We start from the raw sequence: 16,910 nt of genomic DNA on the forward strand, positions 1-16,910 counted from the left end.
GCCACATAAGGCCTGCATTTACTCAAGTAGCATTGAGTTTCTACAAGCATATTTGTAGATTTGTGGGACTTTGAAGATGTTTATTATAAAACCCCAACCAAAGGTAACAAAACCATTTCTGCACAATATGGTCACCTTTATGGTCATACATTGCAAATATCTTCCTCATTGCAGCCTGCTGACACATGTATTGCTGAAAAATAAATGTTTAAACATTTCATGCGTACATACTCCAGTAAATGATGTTGAACAACAAGTAAGTCAGGGGAAATATGACTCTGGAGTATGAATCAATCATGTAGCTGTTGCTCCTGATGAAACGGAGATTCCGCTTCAAAGGGTGCTTGCAGCGCAGCCTGGTCCCTTCTGAGGGGGCAGAGTCAGCAGTGGAGTTCCGGGACTGGGTGTTCCGCTCTGTGTTTGGGGTGGAAGCCTCTGGAAAAGAAGCCAGGTCAATGTCATTGTCGTGGAAGCAGCCATCGAAGGCCATGGCCTCGGCCGGGTTGTAGGAGGCGGGGATCTACAGCGACAGACCGGGAGGGAACGTTAAGGTCAGTGAACCACATAATCCACGAAATGTAACAAAAATGATGCTGCATCCCCAATGTGAGCAACCTTGGCCCTCTTGAGCTTCTTCATCTCCTCTATGGTGGTGAAATAGTTGACGGCAGCGTACTCGATGACAGACAGAAAAACGAAGAGGAAGCTAGCCCACAGGTAGATGTCCACAGCTTTAACGTAAGACACCTGTGGCATGGACGCCGAGACACCAGTGATGATGGTGGACATTGTCAAAACTGTGGTGATGCCTGGACATAGAAACAATCAGTGCAATATTACTTTCACTCCAGGCACAAATTAAAGGTGCAACCTTGAGCTAATGCTGCACAAGAGGCAGCAGCAGATCAAGAGGATTTTTTTTTTATTATTGGAGCTAGCTGGGGACATAGTGTATCGGCCTGAATATAAGACCCTGATGACTTCCCTTCAAGATGTTTTTGGAAAAATACTTTCTTTCCCAGGTGATATTTTATGCACATGCTTACCACTTGAGTAATGATGTAAAATCACTTTTCAAAGAAATAAATGCCACACAGCTCCTCAAAGATTCCCATGAAGGGACAATAAAAGTGACTATCAAACTAACATGTACTAAAAAAAACATTCATTGTTTGATGGTCAGAAACAAATACAAGCAAAGTCCATGTTAATGCAGCCTCATGAAGAACTGTCTGGCTGCAGAATGCAGAGGAAGTAATGTTTCAGTATTTCCAAATCCATTGCTGAAGAAAAGCAGAAGTAAAATGTGGCATGATGTGGTGCTGCTGCTGCTCTCTTTATAAATCTCTCCTGATGCGGTTTGAGCAGTGAAAATAACATGGATCCATTGCTGACACTAGAGTACCACGTGTGTAGAGCGCAAACCTCCGCCAACACTAGTTTCCAATTCCACAAATATTTACCTTGGAAAAAATTTTCAAGGTCAAAGTCCTGTTAGAAGTGACTTTTCCAGCCTGGTCTCATGGCAAGTCATGCTTCAGCAGCATGAAATATACATTAATCTATTGGTTCGTGATATTGTGACGAAAAGCGCCTCATTTTGCTCACAGCAGCACGAATTCATTCTCATTAATTCCATAATGGCTGCACAAAATTAAAAGTGAATGGGGGGGGGGGGGGTTATGGTTAGGGTTTGGGGAAGGAGTAAGATTAGGTTATGATTAAGGGTAGGTTTGGGGGTGGGAGTAGGGTTAGCAATAGTGAGTCAAAAAAGCTCCGTCACGAAAATTTGACTCATTTCGTCATGGGAGCACGAAAAAAAAAAGTGAGACTGGGTTGAACTTTTCATAAGCTAAATTAGATGTGATCAAATGTCAGCAGTATGCACTTGACACCTTGCACGTGCTGGATGACGTGCGCGTCAATATTTACGTGTAACATTTCAGGGAAAAAAAGCATTTACGGTACATATTTAATTAAAAGTTAAAAACTTTCAACATCTAACATCTTTCTGCATAAATATCTCATGTTACAACGTGGAGAACCGTGGCTTATTTATGTACAATTTCTTTTTTCTTTTTAAAATTGGTGGGTGCAGCTAATATTCAGCTGCGCTGTATAGTCCAGAAATTACGGTAAACACACGCAACGAGAACTCACCCATGCACAGCCCTGTACCGAACCGAACGTCCCACGGTTCAATACAAACACATGTATTGTTACACCCTTAGTTATTACAGTGCTTTTTTCTCTTTAAAAAAAAAGTTCATCTCCTTGTTGATTTTATGCATTTTATGCTCCTGTTATAAGACAGTGATTGTAGTGCAGTGGTAAAGTTTCCATCTGGTATTCTGAACTTTTGTAAATTGCAGGTTCGAATCCCGCAAGTGGCATTTATTTTTTATTTAACCAGGGCTATTTAAACGCAGGGTTCTGTATTGTTTCCCTTTTTATATATTATTTATATCAACCCAGTGATTTAAATTATACAGTTGGTTTTTATTGTATTTTTCTCCACATCAGCAGCATGATGTGGTGCAACACATTCCAGCTGCTCACACTGTTCATACACATGCACGAGCTGGCACGAACCATTGCAGATGTGTCGTGCATGCCTGTGTGACTGCGGGTCCCTCACAACAGCAGGTGGATGGTTTATGGATCCCCATTTCATGTTGGGTTTCTTCCGGTTTCTGTCTCTCGCGTTATGTGTGAAGGAGCCCTACATCCTACATAACAAATATGAAAGAAATTTGATCTTTTTTATCAGAGTTATGCATTTTTGAAAATTCATTCAGTGATAAAGGATCTGGGATTTTCCAATTTTCCAATATTTTTCCTGACTTTGACCGTGAAAACTGAATCAGTTCTTGCCTATGAGGATACACAGTAAAATCACCAGTGTAAAACTAACACAGACAGTGTTAAATTAACACTGCTAGTGTAAATATGGTCCTACCCCATCCCAAGACGGGGGCAGCTGAAAAGACAACACACAGTATAAATATGGTCCTACTCTGGTCAGAGTGAGACCATATATTCACTGTCAGTGTTAATTTAACACTGGTGATTTTACTGTGTATGAATCCTCTGTAAAAATTTCATAATGATATATGAAAAATTGTGGGCTTCAAGCTGTTTACAAACAGACAAACAAACATGGGCGAAAGCATAACGCCCGTCTGACTTTGTTGGCAGAGGTAATAAAATTGCAGGGTGACAACAGCAAAGGCTTTACACACGTCAAAGTAGCCAGTGCAGTGATCAAAGGAGGACGACACTCAGAGACAGATGCATGCCTTTCATGAGTGCTAGTCCCACCTGTTGTTTCAGGTGTGTGACAAGTCTTTTCTGTGATTGCATGATGGTGCCATATTTTTAAGGAGTGTTTTTAAGAATCTTGTATACGGGTCAGTACTGTACTTATTTAGTGATGGGCAAACATTTGTAGCAAATATGTGAATAAAGTACATGTGGTTTCTGTATCCCACCCAAAGAGACGCGAGCTGGCACGGCTCTCCTGTCGATCCAGAAGGACACCAGGACAGCATCACCATCAGCATGGTGGGAAAGTACGTCTGCAGCATGAAGAAAGAAAGATGTGCCTTCTGAGGATGAAGTTTATGTAAAGTCGATTGTACCATCCTGAAAGACAATGCAAGTGATACAGACGGAGGTGTGACATGGTAGCAGCAGGAAAAGTAAAGCAGTTGTAATATGCATACAGTGGTGAAACTCGTCTGTCTGAAAAAGTGCTACAAGAACCTTGAATTCAGATGAGACAGGTTTGCACCAGCGGGGGCCCTTGGTGCCTCCCAGACTCAGCTTTGGAATTAAAGAAAATAAGTAATTTCAAGCTACATGTAACTTCAACAACACCTCCTAATAATGTCCAACTTAGTTAGGAGTCCTAACTAAGTTGGCCATTTTTCAAAAATTGCACCCCCCCCCCAAAAAAAAAAACCCCACCCACAGCAATTTTTTACATTTACTTTGACCTCTACTTCACTGCAGACAGTATGAATCCAAGATATTTCATATTTTAGAGCAACATGTGCTGCTTCAGGATGACATCTTTTCTGGGACATCCATGCATTTTTCCAAAAGACAAAATCATATTCTGCACACATAAAGGCATGGCTAAGGAATCAGTGAGTACAGATACTGCACTGGCCTGTCTGCATTTTTGATCTATCCCCAACAAAGTTATGTGTGGGGAATTCTGAAAGGGAAAATGCAACAGTGATGACCTTGTACTGTTGCACACCTTAAGATGTGTTTGTAGGAAGAATGGGACAAAATAACACCTGAAATGCTTCATCGCTTGTATTTCAGTTATGCCGTATAAAGGAATGGCAACATTACAAAATGGTAAATGCTTTAGTCTCCCAACCTTTTCTATGATGTGTTACAGGAATGGATGTATATTAACAAATGAAATGAAGCTGAGCATATGAAACATGAAATATCTTTGGTTCATACAGTCTGGAATGAAATAATAGTTCAAGTAAATGTAAGAATCATTGCATTTTCCCCCATTTGATTTCCTATACCTTCCTGACTTTTTCTGATTTGGAGTTTTAGATTCCACCAGATGACAATAGTAAGCTGAATTCTGTCAAAAAAAAATAAAATAAATAAATAAAATAAAAAATTTTGCCCATTGCGCATAGTCTAAAAATGAAATGTGGTCTGGTGCGCTGTTTCTGTGTGGATATTGTCCTACACCAGAAAGCATTTGCATTGTACACCAAAGGAAAAAAAAAAAAATCTGGTTTTAAATTGTAGGTGAAACCAAAAAATGTGCACAAATAATCTTTAAAAATGATGAAATGTTGATATTTTAAAAAGTCCTGAACAATAAAAGTCGATAAGTGCACAGGTGAAAGATGTCTGAAGCTGTCTGAAGCCTGTGCTCTATTTCTGCTCTCAGCCGCGGCCATAATGTTACTACGTCATTACTGGAAGGGCACCTGTTGATTCAAGCCCAAATCAATTGTAAACACAGCAGTGATCGAGCTGTTTTTGGAAAAATTTTTTCTAGTGTGGAGCTTTTTTTTTTAGGTCCAGTCTGAACATATGTCTGAATAAACTGTGGGGGGCACAGCCTTATGGTTTTGAGCTTTATTTAGACCACCATGAGAGAGAAGGAGGAAAACCTTCAGTCTGACAACAGTGGGGGAGTTGGTAGAGTTGGCAGAGTTTAGAACACAGAATGGGGATTATAAAATAAATAAATCATGCAGGCAATTTCGGCATGGTGGAGGCGATACTTTTTTGTCAGCTCTTTGGTTTTACTATCTGTGGCATTAGAAAAAATGATGAGGAAGTGTGGATTTTTTATTTATTATTTTTTTTCTGACAAACGACATACATTTCAAATCTGAAAAATGACACAGGGACTGAAAATATCATCTATTTTTAAAATAAATATTGTTTCCTTCTTGAATACAGTTAATGTACTGTACATTAGTAACGTAACGTTATTATTAAATATTAAAACCATTCACACAAGGATTAAATATTAGTCTTACCTGTACGTTTCATGAAAACATCTGAAAATAACTTAAATCGTTGTCCTGGCTGAAGAAACGTCCATGATGGTTTGAGTCTCTGCTGTACTGATCCGCAACTGGCACGGTCAACTCCAGGTGTAATCTGTTCATTGCGTCTGTGGCTGATGGTTCAAGTCTCTGCTGTACTGGCACTGTCAGCTACAGGTGTAATGCGTTCATTGCTTCTCCGGCTGATGGTCCAAGTCTCTGCTCTGAATGGATCCTCTTGTTAAAAGACTCGCAGTCCCTCATCTGCTCATAATGTCTCAGTCTGCACGCAATGAAATTCCCATGATCCACAAAACAACAAAATGAAATAATCTGAAACTAGTCAGTTTTGCCGCCGTGTTGACGGGAGAATCCGCACGACACCGTGCGTGCGCGCTTGCCAATTAAAAGGATTCTGCCATCGAAATAACCGTTCTGGCACCGAAAACACGGTGCAGATCCAACCCGTACCACTCGGGGCTGTCAATAGCCTGTAAAAATCCATAAATTAATCCGGGGGCTATTAAGATAATGGTTCCGGCCCTGTGATCACTTCCTTCTTCTCCGATGTCGGGACTCACCACGAAGTTTCCTAGTTTTTAGTGGCGCGCAGTTCAAAATCTGAATATTTTTCTCTTCAGTAACTGCGCACCAGGAAAGGATAAATTTCAAACTGTTGTTTAATTTTAGTCATAAATACTAAAAAAAACATTACATACCATGTCACCTACACTTTAAAGTCAGCACTGTGTATTTCTTTATTTAAAGAGCACAACACTCAGGCATAAGTAGCTTAACAAGCACATACACGCTACAACAGGAGTGTGTAATAGTGCCTAATAGCACCATGAAACTGAATTGAACACAAAAATAGTTGTACAGACAGAGTGCAGATTTTACATGATCATAAACAGTGGTGCAAGCAAAGCATGTCATTTTGGACTTGTCCTTCCGTTAATTATATCAGTGGATGCTGGTCAGTGAACAGTTTTCACAAATAGCAGGCAACAGGTATTATTCCACCTGGCATCGACCCCTATCACACATAGGCCAATTGAGGCAGAATGGTGTCAGAATGACACATCCACCCATAGTTGGGAAGTGTTGAGGTGCGGTCTGAAGATGGATGGACAGCAGTCTACATAGTTGGTCCCATTCGCTTGGCTGTCCCGAGTGTGTGGCACCCTCGAGATGGGACGCCCATCTGATGGCAGTCTATGTGCAATTTGTGCACCATCTGATCGCAGTCTACATATTCTGACAACATCATAACAGCATTTGAAATGATCTGATCACGGTTGATTGAGCTCTGAGATGGATCGGTCATGGCAAAGCCGGCATGTCTTGCCTACACCATGTATGTCCACCTCCACTGGACCCCAGCCAGGGAGGGCAAAGGAAATGTTGATATGTAATAACATGTATGTGGCAGGCATTCATCATGTGCAGTAGATGTGAACAGTGCACAATCCAACCAAAAGCACCGTGTGTAACTGCTGGCCAATGCGTCTCACAGTGCACGCTGCTGCAAATCTGAACAGGCTGTTATATCCATAATAGACCTTACAGTACAGATACATTTCCATTCCTTCCCATGGGTGACATAAATAATGTGAGATATTGTGCCCATCATATCTGTGACACCACAGGCAGGTGGGCCCACCGCGGTCTCATGCGGATTAATGCGTCACTGCACGTGTCAGAGGCTCGCACCTGAATGGATCTCACCGCTGTAATATACATATTATTTAGGGAATAACCCTTCTGTGTCTGATGATTGTGGGCGTTCATGCCGGTTATACAGTCACAAATTGAGTTTTACTGGTGCAATGCGACACAAGGGTGTTAATCCCATTCTAATCCAATTCCATCTTTTGCACGGTTTATTTTTCTGTAGGTGATTAGGTTGGTAAGGCTTACCGTGAGGCAGCGTCGCTTCAACAGCGACCAGGACGCAGAGTAATCCATCAAACGTGAAAATCCAGCACATCCATCAAATGTGAAACGGTAATTCTGTGTCTTAAACCACATCAATACTTTCGTATGGTATTTAAATTCACCCATTTTGGCGTCATCGTCGGTATGCGACTTTCTCGCTCTCAGCTAACAGCGCCATTATGACATCTGTGTAGCAGCGCACGCAGCCGGTGTTTTGTCTAATTGTGTGTCTCGTTGCATAAATTGACAGTTCTGCGTCCCAACAATACTGCGCATGTGTGGAGGGCTGGCCTGTCGACAGGAATGACATCTCATCAGAACACCGGTCAGGGCACGGAGTAATACATCCAAATGTGAACTTGAATATTTTGCCACTGTTACCCCGATATTATATGGTCTGAAATCTCACATGATTAACCAATCAGATTTGCTGAAAAAATGTAATTGGATTAGAATACTTGATCACCATCTAACTCTGTAGGAGATATGACATGGAACTTTTTTGCCAGCCCATGACGACATTATTAAACATGAATCTCACCTCCAGCACGGCCCCAGGAACATTTCACAGTGCAGGGCGGACAGGGGCCAGGGACCACAACCTGTGGTGAAAACCTCTCATCCGGCTGTGCTGTGTACTGCAAACAACCACAACATAAATAAATCCCATGTGACATGCCGCCCACCGATAATCCAACCAGACATCGCAGTGTAAAGAGTTGCATTGTGTTGCTTATGCTGGAGTGGGCAATAAAAAAAAAAATTAAGTTAATTGGAATGGCTGTGTCTGATGACTGTTGCATGCATGGGGAAGCCTGGCCTACTGCCAGCAAATTTAGTAGCAAACGGTGTCCAGTGGCTGACAGTGGTACACACGTGCACCCTGTGCACCGCACACGCATAGCGGCTTGTTCAGCCGTTATGAACATACACACACATGCACACTGAGTGATCATCATTTCAGCAGCTGTTCTCCACACGCACACGCATGTGCAGTCTCCTGCTGTGAGGTCAGAGAGCACTGGGAAAGAGAGGATGAGCAAAGATGTGATTGCATGGGAGTGAGTGACAGCACTAATGTGGGCTTTGACACATATGGCTTTATTCCGGTCCATACGTTGGTTGTACTCTGATGTCCAGGGCCTGTACAAATGGAGGACATGAAGCTGGCTCCCACTCTGGTCCCATGTTTGCCATCCAGGGCAGTCTTCAGCACTTTTTATGGCCGTGTGACGGCAGTCTGTGTCGTCTAACTGTTGTCTAAATACGCTTTGGATGCGATCATGCAGGTGTGGGTGAGGCAATCTGGACGGGATCCACCCACAGTCTACATGCCTATTTTCCTCCCGATTGCATCCGGATTATGGCCATTTTTGCCGTGTCGGCCTGGTTCCTGCACATTCTTACCATATGTGTGACGGGGGTAATACCAGTCAACACAGTCAACATTCTGTTTGCTCTGCATGTTGTGCATGCAAAATCATTTGCCACACAACATGTCACTTCTCACTGTGCCTTCTTAACCACAACAAACTACATTCAACTTACAGCACTCCATCTCAAAGGCGATGACAGGTACCGTTCTGACTGGTTGAATTTATTTTGTCCACAACACGCCCCTGAATAACGTGGTGAGTTAACTCCGCCCCTTTGTGCCATGCACCTAACTCAGATTTTCTGTCATGTAAATAGCAAAAAAGAGTTGGACATGCCCCAAATGGACTGCAACCTTAGACCCTGCAACCTGGGCTAAAGAGAACCATGAGGTGCCACAGCGAAGGCTCGCATACCAGTACTGCTGTAGAAGGCAAGTCCGAAAGAAGGCTGGAAGTCTTCGACAAAAAACTGAGAGAGCACAATCTCATCAGTCCGCAATGAATCGTTCCCATTCTTCCAGTAGAGCATCAGATCTTTCTCATTGTAAGCATCTTTAAGAGGAGAAAAAGGGTAGATGAATACTCGCCTCTGACACCATTTGTGGTTGATCCATCACTTAGCATCAAATAAACTACAACCAACTTTAAGTTAGGAGCAGAACAGAATGAAAATGTAATCTCTACTAAACCCAGGATCAGAACGCACACATCTCCCATGGAATGAAGAGAGATTGACCTGATTAAAGATTAACAAAAGATGGTGGCAGTTACTTAGTGGTATGATGGTATGTACATTCCTGCTCAGAATTATTGGCATCTCTGATTTTGTTTTAACTTTTTAATTTTATTTCTCAGGTTCTGTTACAATAAAAATATTTCCACATTTTCTATGTCTCACTGTACAAGGGTTTACAATGTCCATTGGGTGTTACATGTTCAAAGTATCCCAATAAATATAAGTCCAAATATGTTTAAATAAAAACAACACTGGAAATAACCAGTGAAAAGACACCTGTTAAAATTTCTGCTGCCACAGTTAGCTCAGCTCTTACACACACTAGGCAGCTCAAAATATACATCCAGGCTGCTTATTCACTTCCCATTGCCAGACCGCATACTTAGATCACAAAATGTCACTTCAAACGTCACAGACTTTTGCCATTTTGGTCCATTTCTGAGTGACAAAATCACTCAAATTTGGTGACAAGCAGAACAAAGAGCCATTCATCAAAGTATTGCAAATGATTCCACATACGCTTGGCAGAATTAGCCTTTTTTTCTAGCAGATTTAAAAACCAAACTGTTCCGAATGTTGGCATTATGGGAAAGCCGCTCATTGCTATGACATGAAAAGTGAAGCTGGGGGTCACGTGGTTTGGTTTGCATTCTGTTGCCTTGGGGTTATTCCCCAGCAACTGCAGGGATCTGACAGACAATGACAACAAAGCAGTAGTACCATTTTCACTTTTGGGCATCAAAGAAAGAAAAGAAAGGAGAAACAACACAGAAAATAGAGGAGGGAGAGAGAAAGTCAAGGATTATTATCTGTGATAGGGTATACTGAGATACGTTCATGAGTCTCCATCCTTAACAGAAATTTTCCTGTTGCATGCCACTGATTTGACTTGACTTTTTTCTTTTGAAAAACACATAGACCATTTCTTTTAGAAAACTTTGACTAATGCCATGATACTTCACTTCAGTATTTCGGCTAAAAGCAAACAAAATAAACAAAAGTTACTGAAAAACTAAAAAAGGGATATACAAATAAATCTCACCCTCAGTACCAGTTATAATGTTATGTTCCCCTATTCACTCCATTACTGGCATCTGTAAAAAGTTTGCTCTGTTGTCGTTGCATGTTTGCAATATTTTTCATTATATACACACATCTTGTGGCATTCCTGAATTCTGTGCAAAGAATAGAAATAAATACAAGTGAACTAATTTTGCACAATTAGAATATTAAATAAAATGTTTTAATGTCCATGAACATACAGTGAAATAAAAATACAGAAATACTATAATGTATATTTGACATATTGGCAGCCTGTGAATTTACAATAATTATCACTCTTACAGCCAGTTTTGTTTTGACAAGTCAAGGGGCGAATACATGGGCATTTCCAAGTCACTGAATATGTCTTAGACTTCATTTACAACAATTATTAAAAAAAAATACAGCGTGATACTGTATGTCAGATCTGTCTAGAGGAGCCGGTTCTCAAAAACTGAACAACTGTGCAAGAATGAGTGAATGAGGGGAGCCACCAGAGTTATAGGAGTTATAGGAGTTATAGGCTTCTGTTGTTGTGACTGGAGAAAATGTGCATTGTGAAACTTTCTCATCAGTGACACTGCAGATACTCACAGCTCTCCAGCTCCAAAGAGCAATTCTGTGTGTCCAGAGGGAAACTACTGAAGTCCATCGAACAAAGTGCAGTCACAGTGATCCTGAAACATAGTTTACAGTCACAAAAAGCACCAGCCAACATCTGAATTTGAAAATGTGACATTTTCGGTTATAATTTCTGATATGGCACATTTTCACCAACATATACATCTACAGTACACCGCTAAGATTTTGTTGCCTTAGGCTGAATAAACTGGGACAGGTTGCCATCTATTTTCTCTACCCGCTTACCAGGGGCGTGCTGGGAACATTTTTCAGCCCGGGAGTTTCATAATAAGAGTTCTGCTGTGGCATTTAAATCCAGCATCTATGTGCTGACTGACTGTGAAAACTGGGGGGGTTATAATAGAAAGTAAAAGTTAGTTAAGCTGGGCAGACACTGTACGATATTTTCAATCGTTGTACTCGGCTTCAGCTCAAACTGTGCGACAAAATTCAATCAATTCAATTCAATCAATTTTTTTTATATATAGCGCCAAATCACAACAAACAGTTGCCCCAAGGCGCTTTATATTGTAAGGCAAGGCCATACAATAATTATGTAAAACCCCAACGGTCAAAACGACCCCCTGTGAGCAAGCACTTGGCTACAGTGGGAAGGAAAAACTCCCTTTTAACAGGAAGAAACCTCCAGCAGAACCAGGCTCAGGGAGGGGCAGTCTTCTGCTGGGATTGGTTGGGGCTGAGGGAGAGAACCAGGAAAAAGACATGCTGTGGAGGGGAGCAGAGATCAATCACTAATGATTAAATGCAGAGTGGTGCATACAGAGCAAAAAGAGAAAGAAACAGTGCATCATGGGAACCCCCCAGCAGTCTACGTCTATAGCAGCATAACTAAGGGATGGTTCAGGGTCACCTGATCCAGCCCTAACTATAAGCTTTAGCAAAAAGGAAAGTTTTAAGCCTAATCTTAAAAGTAGAGAGGGTGTCTGTCAAAAGTGCAGGGTTTAAAAGTTCAGGGCGCACGATTCATGTTCTCACACTGATGCTCTGATGCGATCTGACTGCTCACAATGTACGTTCAAAAACGACACGTCGGGGTCGCGTTTCTTTAAAAAAACAAAAAATTATTTCATGCCTATCAGCGCGCACAGTGAGTGAAATCAGGTGGGGGAGACTGAACGTATATGCACGCGCACACACAGCAGACAGCAACATGATTCATGAGAGGACGGTAAAAAAGAAAACAAACATTCATAACAGGTGTTACTACTTACACTGTTGTATAAATAACTATATTTCATACGGAGTCTTACAGCTGTGCTCATCTGTCGTAAATCAATCAATCAATTTTTTTATATAGCGCCAAATCACAACAAACAGTTGCCCCAAGGCGCTTTATATTGTAAGGCAAGGCCATACAATAATTATGTAAAACCCCAACGGTCAAAACGACCCCCTGTGAGCAAGCACTTGGCTACAGTGGGAAGGAAAAACTCCCTTTTAACAGGAAGAAACCTCCAGCAGAACCAGGCTCATGGAGGGGCAGTCTTCTGCTGGGACTGGTTGGGGCTGAGGGAGAGAACCAGGAAAAAGACATGCTGTGGAGGGGAGCAGAGATCGATCACTAATGATTAAATGCAGAGTGGTGCATACAGAGCAAAAAGAGAAAGAAACAGTGCATCATGGGAACCCCCCAGCAGTCTACGTCTATAGCAGCATAACTAAGGGATGGTTCAGGGTCACCTGATCCAGCCCTAACTATAAGCTTTAGCAAAAAGGAAAGTTTTAAGCCTAATCTTAAAAGTAGAGAGGGTGTCTGTCTCCCTGATCTGAATTGGGAGCTGGTTCCACAGGAGAGGAGCCTGAAAGCTGAAGGCTCTGCCTCCCATTCTACTCTTACAAACCCTAGGAACTACAAGTAAGCCTGCAGTCTGAGAGCGAAGCGCTCTATTGGGGTGATATGGTACTACGAGGTCCCTAAGATAAGATGGGACCTGATTATTCAAAACCTTATAAGTAAGAAGAATAATTTTAAATTCTATTCTAGAATTAACAGGAAGCCAATGAAGAGAGGCCAATATGGGTGAGATATGCTCTCTCCTTCTAGTCCCCGTCAGTACTCTAGCTGCAGCATTTTGAATTAACTGAAGGCTTTTTAGGGAACTTTTAGGACAACCTGATAATAATGAATTACAATAGTCCAGCCTAGAGGAAATAAATGCATGAATTAGTTTTTCAGCATCACTCTGAGACAAGACCTTTCTATTTTAGAGATATTGCGTAAATGCAAAAAAGCAGTCCTACATATTTGTTTAATATGCGCTTGAATGACATATCCTGATCAAAATGACTCCAAGATTTCTCACAGTATTACTAGAGGTCAGGGTAATGCCATCCAGAGTAAGGATCTGGTTAGACACCATGTTTCTAAGATTCGTGGGGCCAAGTACAATAACTTCAGTTTTATCTGAGTTTAAAAGCAGGAAATTAGAGGTCATCCATGTCTTTATGTCTGTAAGACAATCCTGCAGTTTAGCTAATTGGTGTGTGTCCTCTGGCTTCATGGATAGATAAAGCTGGGTATCATCTGCGTAACAATGAAAATTTAAGCAATACCATCTAATAATACTGCCTAAGGGAAGCATGTATAAAGTGAATAAAATTGGTCCTAGCACAGAACCTTGTGGAACTCCATAATTAACTTTAGTCTGTGAAGAAGATTCCCCATTTACATGAACAAATTGTAATCTATTAGACAAATATGATTCAAACCACCGCAGCGCAGTGCCTTTAATACCTATGGCATGCTCTAATCTCTGTAATAAAATTTTATGGTCAACAGTATCAAAAGCAGCACTGAGGTCTAACAGAACAAGCACAGAGATGAGTCCACTGTCCGAGGCCATAAAAAGATCATTTGTAACCTTCACTAATGCTGTTTCTGTACTATGATGAATTCTAAAACCTGACTGAAACTCTTCAAATAGACCATTCCTCTGCAGATGATCAGTTAGCTGTTTTACAACTACCCTTTCAAGAATTTTTGAGAGAAAAGGAAGGTTGGAGATTGGCCTATAATTAGCTAAGATAGCTGGGTCAAGTGATGGCTTTTTAAGTAATGGTTTAATTACTGCCACCTTAAAAGCCTGTGGTACATAGCCAACTAACAAAGATAGATTGATCATATTTAAGATCGAAGCATTAAATAATGGTAGGGCTTCCTTAAGCAGCCTGGTAGGAATGGGGTCTAATAAACATGTTGATGGTTTGGATGAAGTAACTAATGAAAATAACTCAGACAGAACAATCGGAGAGAAAGAGTCTAACCAAATACCGGCATCACTGAAAGCAGCCAAAGATAACGATACGTCTTTGGGATGGTTATGAGTAATTTTTTCTCTAATAGTTAAAATTTTGTTAGCAAAGAAAGTCATGAAGTCATTACTAGTTAAAGTTAATGGAATACTCAGCTCAATAGAGCTCTGACTCTTTGTCAGCCTGGCTACAGTGCTGAAAAGAAACCTGGGGTTGTTCTTATTTTCTTCAATTAGTGATGAGTAGAAAGATGTCCTAGCTTTACGGAGGGCTTTTTTTATAGAGCAACAGACTCTTTTTCCAAGCTAAGTGAAGATCTTCTAAGTTAGTGAGACGCCATTTCCTCTCCAACTTACGGGTTATCTGCTTTAAGCTACGAGTTTGTGAGTTATACCACGGAGTCAGGCACTTCTGATTTAAAGCTCTCTTTTTTAGAGGAGCTACAGCATCCAAAGTTGTCTTCAAGGATGTAAAACTATTGACGAGATACTCTATCTCACTTACAGAGTTTAGGTAGCTACTCTGCACTGTGTTGGTATATGGCATTAGAGAACATAAAGAAGGAATCATATCCTTAAACCTAGTTACAGCGCTTTCTGAAAGACTTCTAGTGTAATGAAACTTATTCCCCACTGCTGGGTAGTCCATCAGTAAATGTAAATGTTATTAAGAAATGATCAGACAGAAGGGAGTTTTCAGGGAATACTGTTAAGTCTTCTATTTCCATACCATAAGTCAGAACAAGATCTAAGATATGATTAAAGTGGTGGGTGGACTCATTTACTTTTTGAGCAAAGCCAATAGAGTCTAATAATAGATTAAATGCAGTGTTGAGGCTGTCATTCTCAGCATCTGTGTGGATGTTAAAATCGCCCACTATAATTATCTTATCTGAGCTAAGCACTAAGTCAGACAAAAGGTCTGAAAATTCACAGAGAAACTCACAGTAACGACCAGGTGGACGATAGATAATAACAAATAAAACTGGTTTTTGGGACTTCCAATTTGGATGGACAAGACTAAGAGTCAAGCTTTCAAATGAATTAAAGCTCTGTCTGGGTTTTTGATTAATTAATAAGCTGGAATGGAAGATTGCTGCTAATCCTCCGCCCCGGCCCGTGCTACGAGCATTCTGACAGTTAGTGTGACTCGGGGGTGTTGACTCATTTAAACTAACATATTCATCCTGCTGTAACCAGGTTTCTGTAAGGCAGAATAAATCAATATGTTGATCAATTATTATATCATTTACCAACAGGGACTTAGAAGAGAGAGACCTAATGTTTAATAGACCACATTTAACTGTTTTAGTCTGTGGTGCAGTTGAAGGTGCTATATTATTTTTTCTTTTTGAATTTTTATGCTTAAATAAATTTTTGCTGGTTATTGGTGGTCTGGGAGCAGGCACCGTCTCTACGGGGATGGGGTAATGAGGGATGGCAGGGAGAGAGCTGCAGAGAGGTGTGTAAGACTACAACTCTGCTTCCTGGTCCCAACCCTGGATAGTCACGGTTTGGAGATTTAAGAAAATTGGCCAGATTTCTAGAAATGAGAGCTGCTCCATCCAAAGTGGGATGGATGCCGTCTCTCCTAACAAGACCAGGTTTTCCCAGAAGCTTTGCCAATTATCTATGAAGCCCACCTCATTTTTTGGACACCACTCAGACAGCCAGCAATTCAAGGAGAATGCGGCTAAACATGTCACTCCCGGTCTGATTGGGGAGGGGCCCAGAGAAAACTACAGAGTCCGACATTGTTTTTGCAAAGTTACACACCGATTTAATGTTAATTTTAGTGACCTCCGATTGGCGTAACCGGGTGTCATTACTGCCGACGTGAATTACAATCTTACCAAATTTACGCTTAGCCTTAGCCAGCAGTTTCAAATTTCCTTCAATGTCGCCTGCTCTGGCCCCCGGAAGACAATTGACTATGGTTGCTGGTGTCACTAACTTCACATTTCGCAAAACAGAGTCGCCAATAACCAGAGTTTGATCCTCGGCGGGTGTGTCGTCAAGTGGGGAAAAACGGTTAGAGATGTGAACGGGTTGGCGGTGTACACGGGGCTTCTGTTTAGGGCTACGCTTCCTCCTCACAGTCACCCAGTCAGCCTGCTTTCCCGGCTGCTCGGGATCTGCCAGGGGATTCTGGATCACGGCTTTGAAGGATTACTTCAAAACTGCTTCATGGATTCCCACCCAATTTGCACCACAGATAGCTATTAGGGCATGGAAGACTCCATTGAATTTTGGAGGTGATCCTGTGTTGCAGACTGAACGGTCCCCCCTTAAAAACTGGTCCATCCTGCCATCACTGTGAATGCGTCATTTAGGACCACAGCAACTCGTCTGAGTCTGACTCTCTACACCCAAAGTGATCAAA

At 41.4% G+C, this 16,910-nt stretch overlaps 1 pseudogene; it reads right to left on the reverse strand.

Moving 5' to 3' along the window:
* Positions 1–194: 194 nt before the first annotated feature.
* On the reverse strand, positions 195–11,359 carry LOC117516584 (annotated as a pseudogene).
* Between the last annotated feature and the right edge of the window lie 5,551 nt (positions 11,360–16,910).

The sequence above is a fragment of the Thalassophryne amazonica genome, chromosome 9 (assembly GCF_902500255.1).
Source record: "Thalassophryne amazonica chromosome 9, fThaAma1.1, whole genome shotgun sequence".
Classification (NCBI taxonomy): domain Eukaryota; kingdom Metazoa; phylum Chordata; class Actinopteri; order Batrachoidiformes; family Batrachoididae; genus Thalassophryne; species Thalassophryne amazonica.